This window comes from Hemitrygon akajei, chromosome 3 (assembly GCF_048418815.1).
Source record: "Hemitrygon akajei chromosome 3, sHemAka1.3, whole genome shotgun sequence".
Taxonomy (NCBI): domain Eukaryota; kingdom Metazoa; phylum Chordata; class Chondrichthyes; order Myliobatiformes; family Dasyatidae; genus Hemitrygon; species Hemitrygon akajei.
The window spans coordinates 34,993,170-35,015,350 of NC_133126.1; the positions used below are offsets into that span (position 1 = coordinate 34,993,170).

At 41.9% G+C, this 22,181-nt stretch overlaps 1 protein-coding gene across 2 annotated transcripts in view; it reads right to left on the bottom strand.

Annotated features, from left to right (window-relative positions):
- prkcha (protein kinase C, eta, a) overlaps positions 1-22,181 on the bottom strand; it is a 402,904-nt gene that overhangs the window by 278,259 nt on the left and 102,464 nt on the right. The window lies entirely within an intron of this gene.

The window sequence follows — 22,181 nt, forward strand, 5'->3', positions numbered from 1 at the left end:
GAACTCCATTTTCTACCATACACAGGCAAGCTATGTTTTGCAAGTTACCTGATAGCTAAGGAGAAAACAAGTGCTACCAGTCTAATGTACATTCTGTTAGATGTCCCCTCACAGGTTCATTGGAAAAAATACAGGAGGCAGAAGAGGCATAATGCAACGAGAGCAAGGACATGACGTTTGTAGCCTCATTACTGCAAAGATCAGTTAACAGCTTCTGGAACTGAGTGGTCCCTTGTGTGCAGCCTTCCAAAATCTTCCAATACCTTTCTTTTAAAAATTAAAGGTTAGTGTTATTTGTCACACGTACATCAAAACAAAAGAACAACAGTCCAAGGATGTGCCGGGGGCAGCCCACAAGCTTTTGGCACCAACAAAGTGTGCCTACAATTTAATAACCCCTCCGTCTATGGAATGTGGAAGAAAATTGGAGGACCCACAGTAAACCCATGCAGTCCTGGGCAGAACGTACAAACTCATGTTGCTTCCTTGGTATTTTGTTGCAAAAAAAATACATTAACATTGGGGTTACTCTCATTTGTTCTAATCCAGATCCCATCAGCAAATCCTTATCCAAAACTTGTCGGATGCATGTTCTCACCAGGCTGAAGAAAAAGCAGCTGCAGATATTTCGGCAAGTCTCAGCCATGAGACAGCATGCACTGCAATACTACAATTTACTTCCCTCTCCCCATTCCCCAGTACTAAGGGATTGTGCAAAGGGACACCTGCTGGAAAAAAATAACTCAAGTGGACTGAGGAAGATTGGCTGGTTCACAGCCACGTACTATGCGTTAGCAAACTTTCAACCACTAGCAGTGGTAAATCTGTTGACCAGGATATTCTATCTGTCAAAGTCAATAACACAGCCATCAATACTGGATGAAGTACAGTTGGATTAACCTTTGAATCTCATGAGGCTTGAAGAGTTTGTGCAGAAGGACTGCTGCATATTATATTTGTTTGAATACCCTCTTTCCTAAGTTTAAAAATGTCTGTTTGGAATGCTTCACTATTTCCCACACAGTTTAATATTACCAGGAAATGTGAAAAGAGGCTCCCAGTTATTTTGTTTATGGAGGGGAAAGCAAACTCAATGTCAACTGAGAAACAGAACAAGTCAGTAGAAAGGACACGTTTCACTGGATCAAACATAAACTTATTACAGAAATGAAGAGCTTAATGGAAGGAAATAGCAAGTTGATAATATAGGAGATTATTTTAAGTGAACTTTCAGAGATCTTTGATTTAAGATACTACCTGGAAAAGTGTGGAGAATACTGCCACAGGATTAGAGAGAATATGGCCACATGGCTAAGTATTTGAAGTGATCCAATTATAGGAACAATCTGCTCACATCTGTGTGATGGGAGTCTTATTTTCATAATATTAGTAAGGGTGTCAAAGATTACGGTGAGAAGGCAAGAGAATGCAATTGAGAAGGAAAGTAAATTAGCCATGATCGAATGGCAGAACAAACTCGATGGTCCGAAAGGTCTAATTCTGTTCCTAGGTCTTACAACCAAAACAATCTAGACTTAGTAACTGGAAGGCAGGTTTTATATCTGTTGCAATACAAACAAGATGCTGGAGGAACTCAGTAGGCCAGGCAGCATCTTTGGAAAAAAAATACAGTTGACATTTCAGGCCGAGACCGTTCAGCAGCTGCCTGGCCTACTGAACTCCTCCAGCATTTTGTGTGCATTGCTTGGATTTCCAGCATCTGCAGATTTTCTCCTGTTCGTGATTTTATATCTGTTGTTAGTATTAAATTATGGGGGGAAATCGTGAAAATTTCCAAACCAACACACTTAAGATGATAGGAGACTTCTGCAACTCAAAGCTGAAAAATTTGAGCCAATACATCACGGTGAGCTTTTCAAGCCCAAGGAGACTCCAAGATATCTGCATTCCTCCCGCTCTGTCCTCTTGTTAACCCAGTTTTAATTGCTCTATCACTGTTGGCTGCTAGGATTTTCTAAGCTCTAAAATTTCCTCTGTGAACTTTTGCCTCACTCTTTCCTCCTTCAGGACGTTTAAAGCCCATGGCTTTGACCAGGCTTTTCTTCATCTCCCTTAATATTCAATTTTGTGGCTGGGTGTCAAATTTTGTTTGATTGTGCTATTGTGAAGCACCTTGGGAGGTTGTTGCTTGAACTGAGGGATTATAGCTATGAAGCGAAACTTGAGAAGCCAGCGCTTTCTTCACCAGAGGTAAGAAGGTTAAGGAGTGATAGAGGGCTTTGGGTTTGTGAAAGATCATGAAGTGTAAACAATGATCAGTTGTTTCCATGGGTTGGCAAGATAACAACAACAGGGTACACACAAACCTAGGTAATGACTGAAAGTCAGGAAGAGAGAAAGAAATAGAGAAATGGTTGTTAGTGAAAATTCTTCCTCTAGAATTTAGATTGCACTTAATTTTGGTGGACTAAAATATGGCTGAGATTAGACCTCAGGGGGGTGGGGAGAACATTAGTTAAATGGAACCAGATGGTGGTAGAGACAACTGCTCAGAGTTAACAGGTGGAACTAGATAAGGTAGGGATGGTGGGCAGATGGAGCCAGGTGGAGAGAGAAGAGGGAAGAGTGCAGAGAGAGGACAACAGGTGATAATTGAAAGCAGATAAAGGAGGGATGGTGGGCAGATAGAGCCAAGATGAGAAGGATAGGACAGGTTAACCAAAAGAGGAAGAACCTAGCGGACAAGCATGTAAGTGATTAACACATGGAGGCTGGGCAGAGACAGTGATGAGTTTAGGAAAAGAGAGGGAGAAGCCAGGTGGAAGGCTGGGAGTGGAAAAGGAAAACAGAGTGTAGAGTACCCGAGAATGGATAATTCAATATTCATACCCTTGGTTTGCAGGCTGCTCAATGGAATTTAAGGTCTAGTTCTAGTTTGCGCTTGACCCCACTGTGGCAGTGGAGAAGGGAAGATGACATGGGAATGGGAAGGAGAGTTGAAATGGCACCCAACCACAGGATCCAGATGGCAACTGTGAACAGAGCGCAGTTGATCTGCCAAATGTTCACTTAGTCTACACTCGGTCTCATTAATGTAGAGGAGGCAAGCACAAGTGCAATAGGAGGTGCACCTGGAAGGACTGAGCAGGTTCCTGAATGGTGGTGAGGGAGCAGCAGTAGAAATAAGTGCTGCACCGTCTGCAGTAGCGAGAGTAAGTGCTGGGTACAGGAAGGCTTCTCATTAGAAGTTTACCTGCCTCTGTGGCATCAACCTCTCTCCATTGACCTGGAATCAGAAGGCAGATTCCAAACCTGCTAGAAAATTAATGCTTCATGCCTGGACTCCACACATCAGAAGGAACAGCAGTAAATACTTCCTAGGAAGTTCAGGAATTTTGCATTCACACATACTTACCTGGTAGTGCAAGCACCCAGCCACAAACATAGGAAAATGCTAGCACTTCCATACAGAACTGGCAACTTTTCTTCGGAAAGTATGGACCGACAGCAAACACTCATATACTCTCTCTTTTGATTGTAGCCCAATGTACAAAATATTTCCTTTGATTAGACGAGAATTTATTTTAAGGGATGGCACTAAAGGAACGTCCTGCTTGTGGATGAGTGGAAGAACAATGGTTCTCTATATTTGTGCCAAAATGAAAATTCCCTTTTCTGCATTGACCTAAAAGCTATTTGAAATGATATGCAAACACTAAAGCTGCACCGAGCTCAAACACACCACTAGTTTGTGTTTTCACGGGACACATTGGGCCCTTTCAGTAGATTAAGACAGTTGCATACCTGCATGCTCTTTCATATCTGACACTTTGACTGCACATTGAATAACTTCTTTCTCTATCAACACTTTGAGTCAAGTCTGTGACAGCTGTTCCCTTTTCTAGTTTGCCAGTGTTTGAGCAAACATCTTGGTTATACGCTTCAATTAAAAGTGTGAATGTTAAAATCAAAACCAGATTTTTTTCTTTCATATCGAGGAGTATGCTGGTGTTGATAGAACCACATTGGCATAGAGCATGCTTTAACTCAGCTCCACTTTTTTTTCAGAATCAGGACCAGACAAGGTTCTTACTGGAGTCCAATCAATGTCTGGTTGACCTGCATCCAGGAACTACTTAAAATGCCAGATATAGATCAATGTAAACTTTACCATTTACACATTGCTCAGGAAACCAGATCACAATGGACGTGCAGTAATCCTGACCTAGTTTGCCCGAGGAAATGCACAGATGATACTGGATTAGTTATGTTATTTTTCCAGACCTAGTTGATTGGAGAATTTCCTGAAGGTGTAATTTTTTCTCGGAACTGTATACTGTTATTGTGATCAGTCGATGATAGTCTATTTACAATGAAGCTTCTCCATAACTTGCAGTAAGATGCAGCCAGTAGAGGCAATATCTCATAGCTCTGGGGACCTAGGTTCAATTCTGACCTCTGACCCTGCCTGTGCACAGTGTGCACAGTCTCCCTGTGACACAATGAGTTTCTCTGGATGCTCCAGCTTTTGCCCTCATCCCAAAGATTTGTGGCCACTCTAAATTATCCCGAGTACATGAACAAGTGGTAGAATCCAAAGGGAATTAGTGGGAATGTGGGGAAAACAAAATGGGATTAGTCTTTTCGTAGGCTTGATGGTTGGTGCATACTTGATGGGCTAAAGGTCTTGTTTGTGTTATGTACAAGTATAACTCCATACAAGATGAAACAATGCCTGGAATAGACTGCAACATAAACTGGAGAGATAGCGAGCTTGATGTCATATTAATTCCTCCAATAACGTGCTGATTAGTCCTTGGAAGCAGTGTAAAAATGTGAAAATTAATCTTTAACACACATATTTTTTTAAAAATCAGAATCAGGTTTACCATCGTTAACATACAACCTGAAATGTGTTGGCTGGTGGCTGCAATAAGGTGCAGATGGAGTCATGTTCTGGTGCACAAAAGATGATACTTATTTTTATAGTATGCAATATTTTCATCGTCCCCAGCCTAGAAATTGGAATTCACTCATTTTCTGCATTAGACATGCTAAATCAATATAACCAGTTGTTTCATTTCCTGGTGACACTACACTCATTAATTTTGTTGACCATTTCAACGTGTCATGCACGTTACAGCTCTTCCTGTGACTGATGACACCACTATTTGCATAACATCTCCAGTGCCTTGTAAGAGTATTCAGCCTCCAACCCTTTGTTCACATCAATGAGCTATACATCCAGGGATTTTGATCAATTTCACTGAGAATTTTTATTTGTGAATAACATGCTCCATTTTTCACAGAAGAGTGCCTCCCCCCCCCCCCAAAAGGGAAAATTGTAAAGCATGAAAAACTAAAAATTCAAAAATTGAAATGTCATCAGTTGAAATGTATTCATCACCACTTTGCTCAGTGCTTAGTTGAGTCACCTTTTGCAGTTATTACAGCCAGTATCTTTTTGGATAAGTCTCCACTAGCTCTGCACAATGTGATAGAGCAAGATTTGCCCATTCCTCCTTGTAAAATTTCTCATACTGTGCCAGGTTAGTTGGGGAATGGCAGTGGATAGCAATCTTGAGGTCTTGCCAGAGATGTTCGCTCAGGTTAAGGACAGGACTCTGGCTGGGCCACTCAAAGACAATCAATTTTCTTCATTTGAGGCCACTCCATGGTTGCTCTGTCAGAGTCCTTTGGGTCATTGTACTGCTGAAAGACAGACTTCCTCCCTAGTTTAAGCTTTCTGGCAGAGGCTAGCAAGTTTTTAATCCAGATCTCTCTGTATTTAGCAGCATTCATCTTCCCATAAATCCTGACCAGATTTCTAGTCCCTGCTGCTGAAAAGCATCCCCATAGCATGATGCTACCTCCACCAAACTTTACAGTAGGGATGGTGTTACCTAGTATTAGATTTATGCCACAACTTAGTGTTGAGGCCAAGAAGTTCCCCTTCAGTCTCATTTCAGCCTTCTTCCACATCTTTTACGCATGCTTCACAAAGACTTTATTGGCAAGAATATGCTTTTTTTAATTCAGGGCTTCTTCCTTACCATTCCTCCTCAAATACCACTTTTTGTGCATTTTTAGAGATTGTGGAGCCATGAACTTCATCTCCAGTTGCAGCCCCTGATTTCTGCAGCTCACTCAGAGTGACTGCTGACATCGTAGTAGCCTCTTTTACAAGTGCCCTAACTTTTCCGGCGGTCTGACCTTGGCAGTGTGGCTGTGGTTTCATATTGTTTTCACTTTCTTATGCTCAGTGCCTTTGAGATGGTCTTGCACCCTTCCTCAGATTTGTGCTTCTCTATTAGCATTTCCCTAACTTTCTTCAATGCTCTTTCGCCTTTATTTTGGTTTGGCCTGTGGAAAATCTACCACACTGTTAGACATTACAGAGAGAGGTTCCATTTACAGTATTCTTATGAATTCATTGAAAACTGGTGATCCTCCAATGATCTACATCAACAAACTGGGTGAGTTGATAAGGTGATATATTGCTATTGAAGAAAGTCCACATACACGACAAAAACATTGCAGGATGGATACTTCTTCAGCTTCACAATCTTGTTTTATAATGTTTAGCAAGTTGTTGACAGGTTTTGGATTTTTCCTTTTCATTTGACGTGATGCCCAATGTTTTATTGATCAGCTCAAAAATCCTACTTCAGTATATTTTAAATTTAGAAAATGAGACAGTAAAATGTAAAATTAGTTGTGGGGGCTGAATATTTTTCTCAAGGCACTGTATTTCCTACCATTAGCGAGTGGCATCTAGTAAAACAGAAGACTGCAGAATAGGGTCTTCACGGAAGAGGATCAGTGGAGCGAGGAGAACATCATGCTTTTACTGCTAATTGAAGACATATTCTGCAGATTGCGACATCTGTGAGAGGGAGTGCAGAAATCACAGCAGGGTGAAATATACACTGATTACCTGCTGACAAGCTCACTCAATAGATGCCTCTGTGAAGATTCCTCGGGCAACACTCCGTTAACAACCTTTGTAGGCCAGGGTATGGCAGAACAAAAGAGATAAAGATTAGCCAAAGATTAGGTTTATTTGTCACACGTACATTGAAACGTGCATTGCTTTCATCAAACCAAAGCAGGAGGATTGTGTCGGGAAGCCCACAATTGTCACTAGCTTCCGGTGCCAACACAGCACGCCCACATCTTTGGAATGAGGCAAGATCAACAGCATAACCAGCAGCTGCTTCACCAGCATCTCTTATCTCTGAACAATGAAGCACACAGCTTGCTCCAGATGAACATAGACTTCAGTAATGATCACGCATTCAGAAACATCCCTAGCCACAAAAGAACTCCAATCATACTAAAATTGAAAATTATTACAATTTCACCTGAGTTTATGCAGGATTTTAACCACTTGATATGCGCGTTTTGTGGTCCCAGGGCCGTCGACAACATCTAGAGGTCTGGTTAGAAATTGATCTGCTGGCTCTGAGCCACTTCGCCTTCACACCCAGTGCTGACCCACTCGACAGAGGCCGACTATGATCCTGCCTGATCCTGCACTGTCTGAGCAAGGACTCTACCCACCATGAAGAGCGGTATGTACGTAGCAGGAGATGGGGCAAGGAATGTCTCTGTTTCTGCAGAAGAGACAACAATTCCCAACCAGCACGTCTCTGCTCTTCAAGGACAGCAATCTGCTTCAGCATTTCTCTGTTCATGCAGGAGACTACTCTGTTGACATCACCATCACTTTGGAGTATCTTCTACCAGTATAAGAGGAGAACAAATAGAGGGGGCCACCCATCTCCCAATAGTCAGAGGAATGACTGAGCCTCCAAACCCAACCACATAAAGTCCATAAATGGCCAACTACGCTTCTGAGCAATGACATTACAGCAACTCTTTATCTGAGCAGAGTTGCAGGCAGTCTCTCTCCATCCACTATCCCTTTGCCTAAATAATGGTTGCCAAGGTTGTCATAGAGAGGGATGGTAATGGGGACAAGCTCCCACTACCAATCAAATGCCCCCAGTGGCCTGCACCTCAAATAGCCTCTGACAACCAAGTCCAACTCCTGGCCTTCCTGTGTGGCTTAGCTACTAAGCCAGGTGGAACTGTTTACACTGACAGGAGAAAGGGGCAAAGGCAGGTTACTCAGCTCATCTCGGAGAAGGAAAACTCTGATCTCAAACCTCCACTGCCTTGGGGCTACACCCACTCATGGTTTTGGGAGTAAACCCCAAGGGAAAAATTTGGAGCTGCCTAAGGCAGTCCTATGTTGAGTTCAACACCAATGGGCAACTCTTGCAATGCTGCTGGTGCCAAACTGGAGACATTTCTTTGGGTTCATCAGATATGTGGAGAGGGGGAGCTTGCTACATGGGCAACAGCTTGTTCTCCATATCGTACTGCCCAGGCTTGCTTATCTAGACAGCTAGGATGCAACATCCATCGTCGACCCTGACCGTGACTTACCTTGCCTAAATAAAAATGCAGAAGACATTCAAGTGGCCTTTTCTGTATAGCAATGAGAAAAAGACACTAGCCCTTAAAATCCTCTGGAAGCTTGACGTGTGTTTGTGTATTCATGAATACACGGACACTTTTGCTGCTCGCTTGTGCATTGGATGGGGAGGGGGTCTTCGGGGTTCTAATGCTTCTGACATTAATTCTTTGTTTTTTTCCTGTTTCATGGATGTTTGCAGAGTAAGAATTTCAGGCTGTATACTACCGTATATACATTCTCTGATATTAAATGGAACCACTTGAATATCTGCATGTTTGTCAGAGTGTGTGTGTGTGTGTGTGTGTGTGTGTGAAAATTTGCATGCATGTCTCAGCACCTCAGAATATATGCATGTATGTGTGAACATCTGTACACATGTGTAAAAGCCTCTGTGAAAATTTGCACTTGTGCAACTGTTTGTGTGTGTGTGTGTGTGTGTATCTCAGCGCATGTATGAATATCTGCATTTGTGTGTAGAGCATGTGTGTGTGTGTGTGTGTGTATATATATCTGCATGTGTGTGAGGGAGAGAGCAAATGAATAATAGAAAGACTACAAGAGAGTTTGATGGAAACAGAGAGTGGCTGTCATGGGACAGGAGGGTGGACATGGGTGGAGGGAGGGGTTGCATCTTTAAGTGCTAATGCTTTGTCTCATCCTATACAGAAAAGAACCTGGTCCCATTGGGAATCCCGCAGGCCCTGTTTTACCACAAGCATCTGGGTGTCATGTTGCGGTTACTGATTCAGGTGCTGGCTGCTGTGTAGACGGGATGATAACATTCCAGACACAAGTGAACAAAACCAAACCCTACAAATGAGCAATGAGTGTCAGAAACAAGCTCTTCAGCAGAGTGCAGACACGGTCTCTCAGACAGGATGAATCCGCGAGCAAAATCTGCACACACAAAGATGGAAATATTGATGTGATTTATCGTGGCTGGTGCCACAGATTAAAATAAGTGCCTTTTTTTGCCTGATCCTTGCTTCAAAGAAGAACTCCGAGGGCTCATAAAACTGCAGATTACAAATAGGTGCCTCTGTGTTCCAGTTATTACTCCATGCCCCACAAGTATTGAGACATATAATCAGTAAAACATCAGCTTCAAAGCTCCATGGAGATCAGTGTTAACCCTGACCTCTGACTCTGCTCTCCTTGGGGTGTCCAGACTCCCAGCCAGGTGTTTTAAATAAGAGCGTTTTATTTGCAGAGATGCAATCGGGCACTTTGCAATCTATGTTTAGGAAAGCAATATTTAATTAGGAATATTTTGTCTTTCTTTCTCATGTCTTTATATATTTCCTTCTGTCTTACCTCTGGCTTTCTGCTTCCTGGATCGAGCATGGTGGCATCAGTCTGTTGCAAAGGTCAAGACCTACAGTAACACAAGCATTAGAAGCAAAGACGTAGAAGACATGGCAACATACCAGACCCAGGGAATTGTTCTTTCCAGTGCATGCATTAGATTCTTCTTGCAATTTATACTTAATAACTTTAAAGTTAACTATTAGCAAATTACTTTAGGATGTGCTTACTAGATTTCATAGCTCACTTTCGAGGACTCTATGACTCGTGTTCTCAGTGTTTTTTATTTACATATTTATTTATTATTATTGTTTTGGTATTTGCACAGTTTTGCACATTAGTTGCTTTTCAGTCTGTGTTTGTGTGTAATTTTTCATTGATGCTGTTGCATTTCTTTGTTCTGCTGTGAATGCCTGCAAGTTAATGAATCTCAGGGATTCATATATGTACTTTGATAATAAATTTACTTTGAACTTTGAATTAAAGGTAGCATGATGAAGTAATTTCAATAACCTACACCCCACAACAGACCTTGTTAAAGGAAATAGTTTATAACTAAGCCCCCAAACAGCCTCAGATTAATCCAATATTTAAATTAAGATGCAAGAAATCTTCATTAGGTATTATTACAATCAATGACTTCTGTTTTACTATCCTCATAAGGCAAACGTAAGTGAAGTTACTTAAACAGCACCAAAACCCAGTGTAAGTTAGCAGAAACCATGCATTAACATAGTACGGCATTCAGCAAGATGTCACGTGGCAAATGCAGCTCACAGTGGCTTCTGAGGGCAGCACTGATAAGGGCAATCAAAATATTTTAAAAAAAAATATCCTGCGCAACCTTCTCGCCCCCATATCAAAATGACCTCACTTCCAAGCAAAAAAAAATCATCTCCTGGTCTCCCAAGACCTGTGGGCATGTACACACACTGTATCCTGTAGAGGGCGCTCTAGGTCCAAACATAACAATAGTAACTGACGCATAAGCAATCGCACTTCAATAAAGGCACAGCTCACATTTCAATAAAATAACTATTAGAATCTCCATTTGAGGTTTGTTGGGAATATCTTAGGGAATTAGCTTACTGTTATTCAGTCAGGCAGGCATCAATTACCTCCTGTAAGTAGTTCATTAAGTAATGCTTTAAAGATGCTGAGTGTCTGAGCGACTGGCTTCTGTATGAGAAGGTATTTCGAGATATATCTCAGTAGGCCAATCGATTTGATTCATCTCTCCCTGCATGTTTAGGCGAAGGGCCTCTTGCTTTCCCCTGGACAGTTGCACTTCAGGCCCCACTTTGTGTAGGATGTGGTGGGGTGAGACAGGTAACTACTTGTCGGTGGCTAAGGCAATGCAAAAGTCAGTTCAAAGGCCTGTCAGATCTTTAAAGAAGCCTACTTCAAAGAACTTGCTAGAATTCAGGCTGCACAGAGTTCGATTTGCCTTATTCAGTATCCATGGTTACAAAGCAAAAACTTTGCTTCTCAATTCTAGCAACTTCTACAATGCCAAAATCAGCAGTATGAAAGTACGATCAAAGCAGATACAAAAACAATAGAACAACCTGCTTCAAGAAACTGGTGAAATGGATACAAGACTTCGCACACAGGGATAGTCTCCCGCAGTGGAAGCCCTGCCGAAACTCCACCCAAAATCACTGCAGGAAAATCTGCTGAAGTTCACTCATTAGTCTCAGTAAGTTTTGGAGATACACTTAAAAATTCAATATCATCTATTTTTTTTTCAATTTTTAGATTTGCCTTTTTTTCCCCCAACATAGGAGTATGGAGTGTCCAGGGAGGGGCAGCACCTCTTGAAGGGGCTTGTCATTGTCCATTCTGGGGCAGCTCACTCACCTTTGGTCCCCACCGGACACTATGCTCTCACCTGTAGCTCCAAGTAATTGTTGGCATGCGACGATACCAACCAAGGGTAGCCGATGGACCTCATGTCCTGGAGAGATAGTGACATGTCCGTCCTAGCACGTGAAATCAGCTCCGGTGGACGGGCTGCCTGAGATCAACAGTCAGATCCAAGGGCCAGGAAGACGGTTCTGCAGTGCTCTGTAGAGAGCAAAGGGCATGATGCGGCTCAGAAGAAGGCATGGCCATCCACTGTAACCAAGGAAGACCCCAGCTTGTGATGTCCACTCGTACACTGGACACAGACGTCCGAGGTTGAGAGAGTGCAACTGCCCAGTGCAACAGCCTTTCCATGTTAAAAACTCTCCCGCACAGAGACCTGTCGTTGTTGGATATGACAGACAACCAACATCCCAAATGTTAATTTTAAAACAAAAAATTATATTTGAACTTACCCTTTTTTTTTAGATAAGGAATGGCAGGGAGTATATAGAGTAAGATTTGAGCTCAACTTGGTAATGTTGAAATAGAAACTGCTCTCAGCCGCATTGTCTACATCTTACGGTACATGCACCCAGCCAGACGTCTGAGATACTGGTGATTTCATTCACACAAATTTATCAAATTGAAGTTGAATTTAGCCTACTTTTAGCAGGAAAATCAACTTCAAAGCCAAAGTCAAAGTTACAACATGAATAACATGTGTTAACTTCGACCTGCGCCCACACATTGACAGATGTTGTATAAGCTGCATCCCACGGTGTGCAGAAGCAGCTTTGTCGTTTGGTTTCTTTCTGTTTCTCTCCTTACGGTGTCTCTTCTCAACTGCCAGAGGAATTGGGAGCCGCGCTAGGAGTCAGGTATTCAAGTGTCCATGCTTGACTACTAAAGCCGTTGTGTCTTTGTTAATGTACACCACCTAATGAGGCTTGCTTGTAAATATTACAACACAAAACATGTACAAAAGGGTTAGAAAATAGCTGAGAATGAAAATGCTTGCTGTGGTAAAGTACAGAGCAATAGAGGTTTACAGCAAAGAAAATAGGCCCTTTGGCTCCTGTGCTAATCCCATTCAAATATCTATTCACTTCTTTCCTATCCAAGAACCAAATGCCTTTTAAACATTGTAATTATACCTGTCTCTACCAGCTCCTCTGGCGGCTTCTTACATATAACCACCACCTCTCTGTAAAATAAAAAGAAGATCAAGAAATAACTCTAGTTCAGCGGCTCCCTACCTGAGGTCCATGGCATGAGAAAGGTTGGGAACCCTACTCCAGTTCATCAAGGGAATAGTTGGTTCCTACCCTGGCGATGCGAACTTTTGCACACGCAAAGAAATGACTATATTTAAACAAGTGTCATGAAATAATTACCTGGCCTTTTAAGAATTAACGAGCTCATTATAGTAGGGCTAATTGCATTAATTTTTACATAAAGACAGATACAAACTTGGAACAGTAGATGGCGAAATCATTACATTTTCCAACATCATTGTAGTAAGAGTTCCGGAGGAGTGTCCAGACTATAAGAAAGTGAATCTGTACAAAACAACATATTTTCTCTCCAAAATCTCTGCAACATAATAGTCCATTTGGAGAAAATAACTAGACCCCAGAAAATTAACTTTTATTATATTCTTGTTAACTCTAATCTCACACTATGGTGAAGGTGCCAGGGGCAGTCATTGCCATTTTAAAGATAATAACCAAAATGACAAGACTTCAATTAGGGACAATAAGACATGAGGTCAGTAAATCCAGGGACGGATCCTTTCCAAATTCATTTGCAGACCTCACACTAGGACAGGGCAAGCCAATATTCCAATTCAAGGACTGAAAGCAAGTATTACAGCTGCAATACCTTTGTGTATTAAAGTATTCCTAATTTGGAAATTTTAAATACCTACTTAAAGGAAATCTATATATAAAGGGAATCTTCCTTTTGCAGTTTTGAATCTATCTAATTATTGAGGTCGAGGTAGACATTAGAAACGTTATGTATTCATGGAAATGACCTTTTCCCTTTGGATTTGTGATTGCCAGCAACCCTGGGGCGAAGAAGCAAGGTCAATGACAAGAGTGCACATACCACATGTTCCTAAAGTTAACCTCGCCTACAAAATCGTGAATATTTTTCCAGCGGATAGTGGTAGGCAGAAACTGTTCTAATAGGTATGGTTTTCTCTTGAAGCCCAGACTAGTATGCCAAAAAAATATGGTATTGGACAAAACAAGGGCCTATTGTGCAGTGCTCAACAAATCTGCAAAAAGGTTAATAATTGAAGACAGACAAGAATTAGTTGAATAGGAAGCATTAGCCAACAAAAACAGAACGTTTCCATGCTAAATGCAAGAAAAAATGTTCAACTAATTTGCTTTCATACTAAATGTTTGAACTCTGACTACTAAAAAAAGAAAATCTAACATTTACTAAGGAAAAACAGTCTTCATCTAGTTTGCCCAGTCAAACTTCCATTAGCTGACTTACTTGCCAGGAAGCTTTAATGGCTTCACCAGGGTCAGAGCATGTTTCTCCTTGGGGAAGGTGGGGAGGAAGGAGCCAATCTACATCCTAAACATGGAATACATCAAAAGATATTACTTTACAAGCCTTTCTTCTGCAAGTACAGTCGCAGCTCAAAACGCTGTCATTACTGTCTGCCAGAAGTAGCATATCAGGGTGTAGGAATGAAACCATGAGGTGATAATTTCATGTGCTTTCTCCCACCAAATCAGTTGTAGAAAAATTACAGTTCTTCGCCTCTGCCATACTTATCCAAACTTGCTTTTCAGTTCTACATAAAGATTGCGCAAGTAATTAAAATTGCACCTGATAAGGAATTATGGAAAATCCTTCTTCCTAGTTGACTTTAATGCTTCATATTTCTGCCTTAAAATAGTTCCCATCTGAGGGCAAGTATCTCATAGTCCACGCAGCTTGCAATTCACATGAACTGCTGACCGATGAACACTTCCTCTGAATTCTTCCTCTCTTTTTGCATTAATTTATATATATACTTCTTGTTGTAATTTATACTTCTTATTACGTATTGCAATGTACTGCTGCCACAAAACAACAAATTTCACGACATTTGCCAGTGATACTAAACCTGATTCTGATTCTGATTTACGTACGTACTGGACACATTTGCAAGAACAAGCACAGCAAGGGAAAAAGCGCAACCAAAAAAAATTCAGCAATCTAACAATGAAGAAGTGAAGATAATGAAAATACGAGATTAAGACAATTTTTACTCCTTTTCGTTACTGAATCAACATTGCTTAGTCATTAACAAGTTGGACTTGAGAAATCAGAAGATCTTTTCTCGTGCAGTCTCCACCCGAAAGATAATAGTGTATCGCTGTGATCTGCTCAGACACCAAATTTTGGCCTGCTTTTCACCTGGATGCTAATTGGATGCTCATATATTTCCAGTAATATCTGTATTTTAAATTCACACCATTTGGCTCTTCATCTGTGCAAGCTGAATCTGTAGTACTGAAAAAGCAAGGTTTATATCTAAAAAAGATTCTAGTGATCATTGACTCAATCTGAACTTCAGATGTTGCTATCTACCGATCCGCTTTCCTACTCTCATTTATCGATCACTTCACTCTGTTACTTCCAATGAGCTACTGAACAATAACCAAGCCTTCCACATTACAAGCACAAATTTTGGCACTCTATATTACAACCAAATCCCACCATTGCCTCACTACTAGTCTAAAAGATACAACAAATTATTCAACACATTTGAAGACTTGATGATGCAAGTAACTGAGGGAAATATTGTTTTAGATGAAAGCTTCCTTCGTGGCTTCATTGCATTTTAAAGATGGATTTATCAATGATTTCTATTTTATTAAAATATGATGCCAAACAACTCGGGAAACTAAGTATTCTTTTCCTATTACCTTAGCAATAAAAGCAAAAGTTTTACAGGTGGTTGGGCTGAAAGGGAGGGTGTGATTGCACTACACAAATGTCCAGATCTAACATGTTACCTGAAACCATTGGAGTCAGAAGCTACTCCAGCATTTGATTCATTTCTCTTTGTTACATAGCTAGATTACAACAGTGAAAGCACTTCAGAAAGTAACTCTTTGGCTGTATTGTGCACTGGGATGCCCTGAGGTTGGAAGAATTGCAGAAATTTCTTCTGCCTCGCCAGCAGTTGGTGATTTGAAAAAAATCAAATTTCAAAATGTTAAGGTTTTTAAGTAAATTTTAAACAAGTCACGGTTGAGATCTACGGGTCATAGACCAGCCACAGTGTTGTCACTGACCAAGATTTAAAACCAACTGACCAATGTCTGCTGTGAAAGTTGCGGCAACATGATCCTGATGCAAGCTTCATTAAGCACATTCCACGAGAACTTCTTAGCACTCAGTCTGTAACCATGCTCCCTGCTAATGAAGGCCTGTACGCTGTTCAAAGGATCTCTTCGGTTTGGACTCTGACTGTTGACAAATGGTCACCATCCTAAAGTGCAACTCTGATTATTTTTCACAAAAAGGTTGCTTTGATCAAGTTCTTTGTAGGTGAATATTATTTTGGGAAGTAATAATATATTGTTATCAACATTTTGCACAGAGCATTTATCTTTCCAAAGACCATTTGTGCTGGGTTTTAGTACTCTATTAAAAAAAGGCTAAAAACAGAATTCACTGGGACATTAATTAAATAAATAATCCATTTATTAAGGAATTATTGAAAAGAAACAATGCAGCTTTAATTGTAAGGAAGGGACAGATGCCTCCTATAACCTTTGACCTTCAAGTGTTATGACTTATTGAATTTGGAATCAATATGGGAACAGGGGCACTAAGTTGGTATTAGGGATTTCAGAAGTTTGCAATTGTGCCTCAATTGGGGATACTATGACGTAACTTCCAAGAAAATGTCTGCCATGCATTGACAACTGGGCTTCATTCCAAGATGAACACAATGCCTTCTATGCTCACTTTGATGGACATAACATGGAGGGACCTTCACAAACACCCACAGCCCCTGATGACTCTGTGATTTCAGTCTCCGAAGCCGACCTGAGAGTGTCCTTTAGGAGGGTGAACACATAGAAAGCATCTGGCCCAATGGGATACCTAGCCGAGTACTAAAGAGCAGTACTGATCAACTGGCTGGAGTGTTCAGCGATATCTTTGATGTCTTTCATTAGCAGTCTGAGGTACCCACCTGCTTCAAGCAGGCTAAGAAGAAAATGGTAACCTGCCTCCACGACTATCGTCCGGTAGCACTTCTTTCCACTGTGATGAAGTGTTTTGAGAGTTTGGTGATGAAACCCATCAACACCTGTCTGAGAAACAACTTGGATCAGCTCCAATTTTCCTACCGGCACAACAGGTACACAGCAGATGCCATCTTAGTCACCCCTGGAACATCCGGACAGCAAAGGTGCATACATCAGGATGTTCTTTATTGCTGACTATGGTTCAGCATTCAATACTATCATCCCCTCAAAACTAATCAATAAGCTTCATGACCCTGGCCTCAAGACCTCCTTGTGCAATTGGGTCCTGGATTGCCTCACTTTAAACAAGACCATAAGGCACAGGAGCAGAATTAGGCTATTTGGCCCATCAAGTCTGCTCTGCCATCCATCATGGCTGATCCTTTTTTTCCCCTCCTCAGCCTTCTCCCCGTAACCTTTGATGCCATGTCCAATCAAAAACCTATCAAGCTCTGCCTTAAATACACCCAATGACCTGGCCTCCACAGCTGCCTGTGGTAATAAATTCCACAAATTCATCACCCTCTGGCTAAAGAAACTTCTCCGCATCTCTGTTTTAAATGGATGCCCCTCTATTCTGAGGCTGTGTCCTCTAGTCCTAGACTCCCCCACCATGGGAAACATCCTTTCCACATCTACTCTGTCTAGACCTTTCAACAGTCGAAAGGTTCCAGTGAGATCCCCCCCCTCATCCTTCCAAATTCCAGTGAGTACAGACCCAGAGTTATCAAATGTTCCTCATAGGTAACCCTTTCATATCTAGAATTTTCCTTGTGAACTTTCTCTGAACCCTGTCCAATGACAGCACGTCTTTTCTTAGATGAGAAGTCCAAAACTGTTAACAATACTCAAGGTGAGGCCTCACCAGTACCTTATAAAGCCTCAGCATCACATACCTGCTCTTGTACTCTAGACCTCTTGAAATGAATGCTAACATTGCATTTGCCTCCCTCACCACCAACTCTACTTGCAAGTTAACCTTTAAGGTGTTCTGCATAAGGACTCCCAAGTTCCTTTGCATCTCAAATTTTTGGATTTTCTCCCCTTTTAGAAAATAGTCTGCACATTTATTTCTACTACAAGAATTCATGACTATTCATTTTCCAACATTGTATTTTATTTGTCATTTTCTTGCCCATTCTCCTAACCTGTCTGCAGCCTACATGTTTCCTCAACACTACCTGCCCCTCCACAAATCTTCATATCATCTGGAAAACTGGCAACAAAGCCATATATTCAATGATCAAAATTATTGATATACAGCATAAAAAAAAGTGGTCCCAACACTGACCCCGCCGAACACCACTATGTACTGGCAGCCAACCAGAAAAGGATCCTTTCATTCCCAGCCTCCTACCAATCAGCCAATGCTCTAACCATGCCAGTAACTTTCCTGTAATACCATGAGCTCCTAACTTGGTAAGCAGCCTCATGTGTGGCATCTTGTCGAAGGCCTTCTGAAAGTCCAAATATACAACATCCACTACATCCCCTTTATCCATCCTACATGTAATCTTCTCAAACAATTCCAACAGGTTCATCAGGCAAGATTTTCCCTTTAGGGAACCATGCTGACTTTGTCCTATCTTGTCCTGTGTCACCAAGTACTCCATAACCTCATCCTTAACAATTGACTCCAACATCTTCCCAGCCACTGAGGTTAGGCTGACAGGTCTATAATTTCCTTTCTGCTGTCTTCCTCCTTGCTTAAAGAGTGGAGTGACATTTGCAATTTTCCAGTCCCCTGGCACCATGCCAGAGTCCAATGATTTTTGAAGGATCATTACTACCAATACCTCTCTCTGAACCCTAGGGTGCAGTTCATCTGGTCCGGGTGACTTACGTACCCTTAGGACTTTCAGTTTTTCAGCACCTTCCCCCTTGTAATAGTAACTGCTCTCACTTCTTTTGCTTCACACCCTTCAACATCTGGCACACTGCTGGTGTCTTCCACAGTAAAGATTAATGCAAAATACTCATTTAGTCCATATGCCATTTCCTTGGCCCCCGTTATTATTTCTCCAGCCTCATTTTATAGCTATCCTATATCCACTCTCATCTCTCTTTTATTTTTTACATACTTGAAAAAGCTTTTACAATCCACTTTGATATTGTTTGCTTGCTTGCTTGCTTTCATATTGCATCTTTTCCCTCCTAATGATTCTTTCACTTGTTCTCTCTAGGTTTTTAAAAGCTTCCCAATGCTCTATCTTCCCTCTAATTTTTGCCCTCTCTTTTGTTTTTACATTAGCTTTGACGTCCCTTGTGAGCCACAGTTGGACTATTTTGCCATTTGAGTATTTCTTTGTTTTTGGAATATATCTGTCCTGTACCTTCCTCGTTTTTCCCAGAAACTCACGCCATTGCTGCTCTGCTGTCATCCCTGCCAGCAGCTCCTTCCAATTTACTTTGGCCAACTCCTCTCTCATACCACTGTAATTTCCTTCACCCCACTGAAATACTGCTATGTCGGACTTCACTTTCTCCCAATCAAATTTCAAGTTGAACTCAATCATATTGTGATCACTGCCTCCTAAGGATGACTTTACCTTAAGCTCCCTAATCAGCTCCAACCTCAATACCTCCTTGTGCAATTGTATCTTCGATTTCCTCTCTTGCAAACCATAGTCAGTTCGGATTGACAACAACACCAGCCCAGGTGCACCACAAGGCTGTGTGCTTAGTCCCCTGCTCCACTCACTTTACATTTACGACTGTGAGGCTAAACACAGCTCCAATGCCACATTTAAGTTTGCTGACAACACAGTTGTTATTGGCCAAATCAAAGGTGGTGACAAATCAACATAAGAGAGGGAGATTGAAAATCTGCTGAGTGGTGCCACAACAACAACCTCTTACTCAATGTCAGCAATATCAAGGAGCTGATTATTGACTTCAAGAGGAAGAAACTGGAGATCCACGTGTCAGTCCTCATCAGGGATCTGAGGTGGAGAGGGTCAGCAACTTTAAATTCATCAGAGTTATCATTTCAGGGGACCTGTCCTGGGCCCAGCTCATGTGTAATTACGAAGAAATCATGGCAATACCTTGACTTCCATAGAAGTTTGCGAAGATTCGGCATGGCATCTAAAGCTTTGACAAACTTCTACAGATGTGTGGTGGAGGATATATATCACAGTATGTAAATGCCAATGCCCTTGAATAGAAAAGCCTACAAAAAGTAGTGGATACAGCCTAGTCCATCATGGGTAAAGCCTTCCCCATCACTGAGCACATCTACACAGAGCGCTGTCACATCCACCATTAGGACCTCCCCCACCCAGGCCATGCTCTCTTTTTCCTGTGCCATCATGAAGAAAGTACAGGAGCCTCAGGACTCTCGCCACCAGGTTCAGGAACAGTTATTACCCCTCAACCATCAGACTCTTGAGCCATTTGGGATAACTTCATCAATTTAGCTCACTTTGTAGAGATCTATTTTCACTTTGACACAAAAGAGACTTTTTCTGTTGATCAATGTCTAAAAAGCCAAATGAAATCCACAGTGATTCAATGTTGTAAAACCATAAAACATGAAAACTTCCAAGGGGGAGGGGGCTGAATACTTTTTATAGACACAGCAGGGACAGAATTAGGCCATTTGGCCCTTTTCATCATGAAAAGGGATCAGTAAGTCCCTGGTCAACCTAGTGCACAGCAGAAAGCTTACCTCAAGTCCACATTTCCTAATTAGGCTGGGCTGGCTTCCTCAGTAAGAAGCCTGAGACTTTTCCGACAATCACACCCAGACAAGGGCTGACTTTAATTCCTGGACAAGAGTGCAGTATAAATTCCACTGCTTGTTCAATGAATTTCAGACTGTTATCCCACATGCACAGCAGGGACTAGGTTTTAATTTTTGAATAAGTATCCTGTTTTCTTATCTGGTGTAACGTGTGTACCTGGACATACTGGGGTCAAATCACATGAATCTGCATTATAAACACGTTAAGCCCCGTTCCCACCTGCCCATCATGGGAGGTGGAGAAAGACAGTCACCACAAAGGCCTGTCTCTGGTTCCACCATCCAAACTGTAAGCACCGAGACAAAATGGATGAATGGATATTTTAAATCCAGAACATTTTGGAACCACATTGATCTATAAAGGATACTTAACAGAGATCAGATACACATTAACGCCAGACTCTCCCAGACATCCCACCGCTCCCAGAAGTTCCGGGAGTCTCCCGCATATTAATAGCAGCTCCCTGACGCCCACAAATTATATACAATATCCCGGAAATCAATTTTTCTGAGACCGAGGTGGGGGGGGGGGCGGGGAGAGAGAGAGAGAGAGGAAGAGAAAGAGAGGGAGAGGGGGGGAGAGGGAGAGGGGGAGAGGGAGAGGGGGAGAGGGAGAGAGGGACAGAGGGAGAGGGAGAGGGGGGGAGAGAGAGAGAGAGAAAGAAAGAGAGAGAGAGAGAGAAAGAGAGAGAGACAGTGTTGCTCGCTGCACTGTTTGCAACAGTGACTTTTCTATTGCCCATGGTGGGTTAAATGACTGTAAAAGACATGTTGAGGTGATATTAACAGGAGCCATTCATTCATTAGCATAGCTAGCGTTATTTAAACTAGCTGGCTAGCTGCTAATGAGCTACTCTATTGATGTCCTACCTGATGAGGCCAAACTCCCTGTAGACTTGCTTAAAGCTGTAATAGAATAAAAAATGACTCCACGATAATTTAATATAATTGTGAATTATATTATAGCAAATTCATTGACATAGACTGCTATGAGGTTAAACTTCTGGCAAAATGCTCAAATCTGCCAAGCAAGCCATGTCACAGTACAAGGAAAGTTTGAAAAAGAAATAGCAAAGCTATTTGCATTAGCATTTAGCTATTAGCATTGAGACTGCCAACAAAATACTCAACAAGGAATATATATGTGTGTGTGTGTGTGTGTGTGTGTGTGTGTGTGTGTGTGTGTGTGTGTGTGTGTGTGTGTGTGTGTGTGTGCGTGCGTGCGTGCGTGTGTGTGCATGAGTGTGTGTGTGTGTGTGCGTGAGTGTGTGTGTGTGTGCGTGTGTGTGTGCGTGAGTGTGTGTGTGTGTGCGTGAGTGTGTGTGTGTGTGCGTGTGTGTGTGTGCGCGTGAGTGTGTGTGTGTGTGTGCGTGTGTGTGTGCGTGAGTGTGTGTGTGTGTGCGTGAGTGTGTGTGTGTGTGTGCGTGCGTGCGTGCGTGCGTGTGTGTGTGTGTGTGTGTGCGTGAGTGTGTGTGTGTGTGTGCGTGAGTGTGTGTGTGTGTGCGTGTGTGTGTGCGTGCGTGCGTGCGTGTAAATAATTTCAATATGTGATCAAATAAATTGTTGC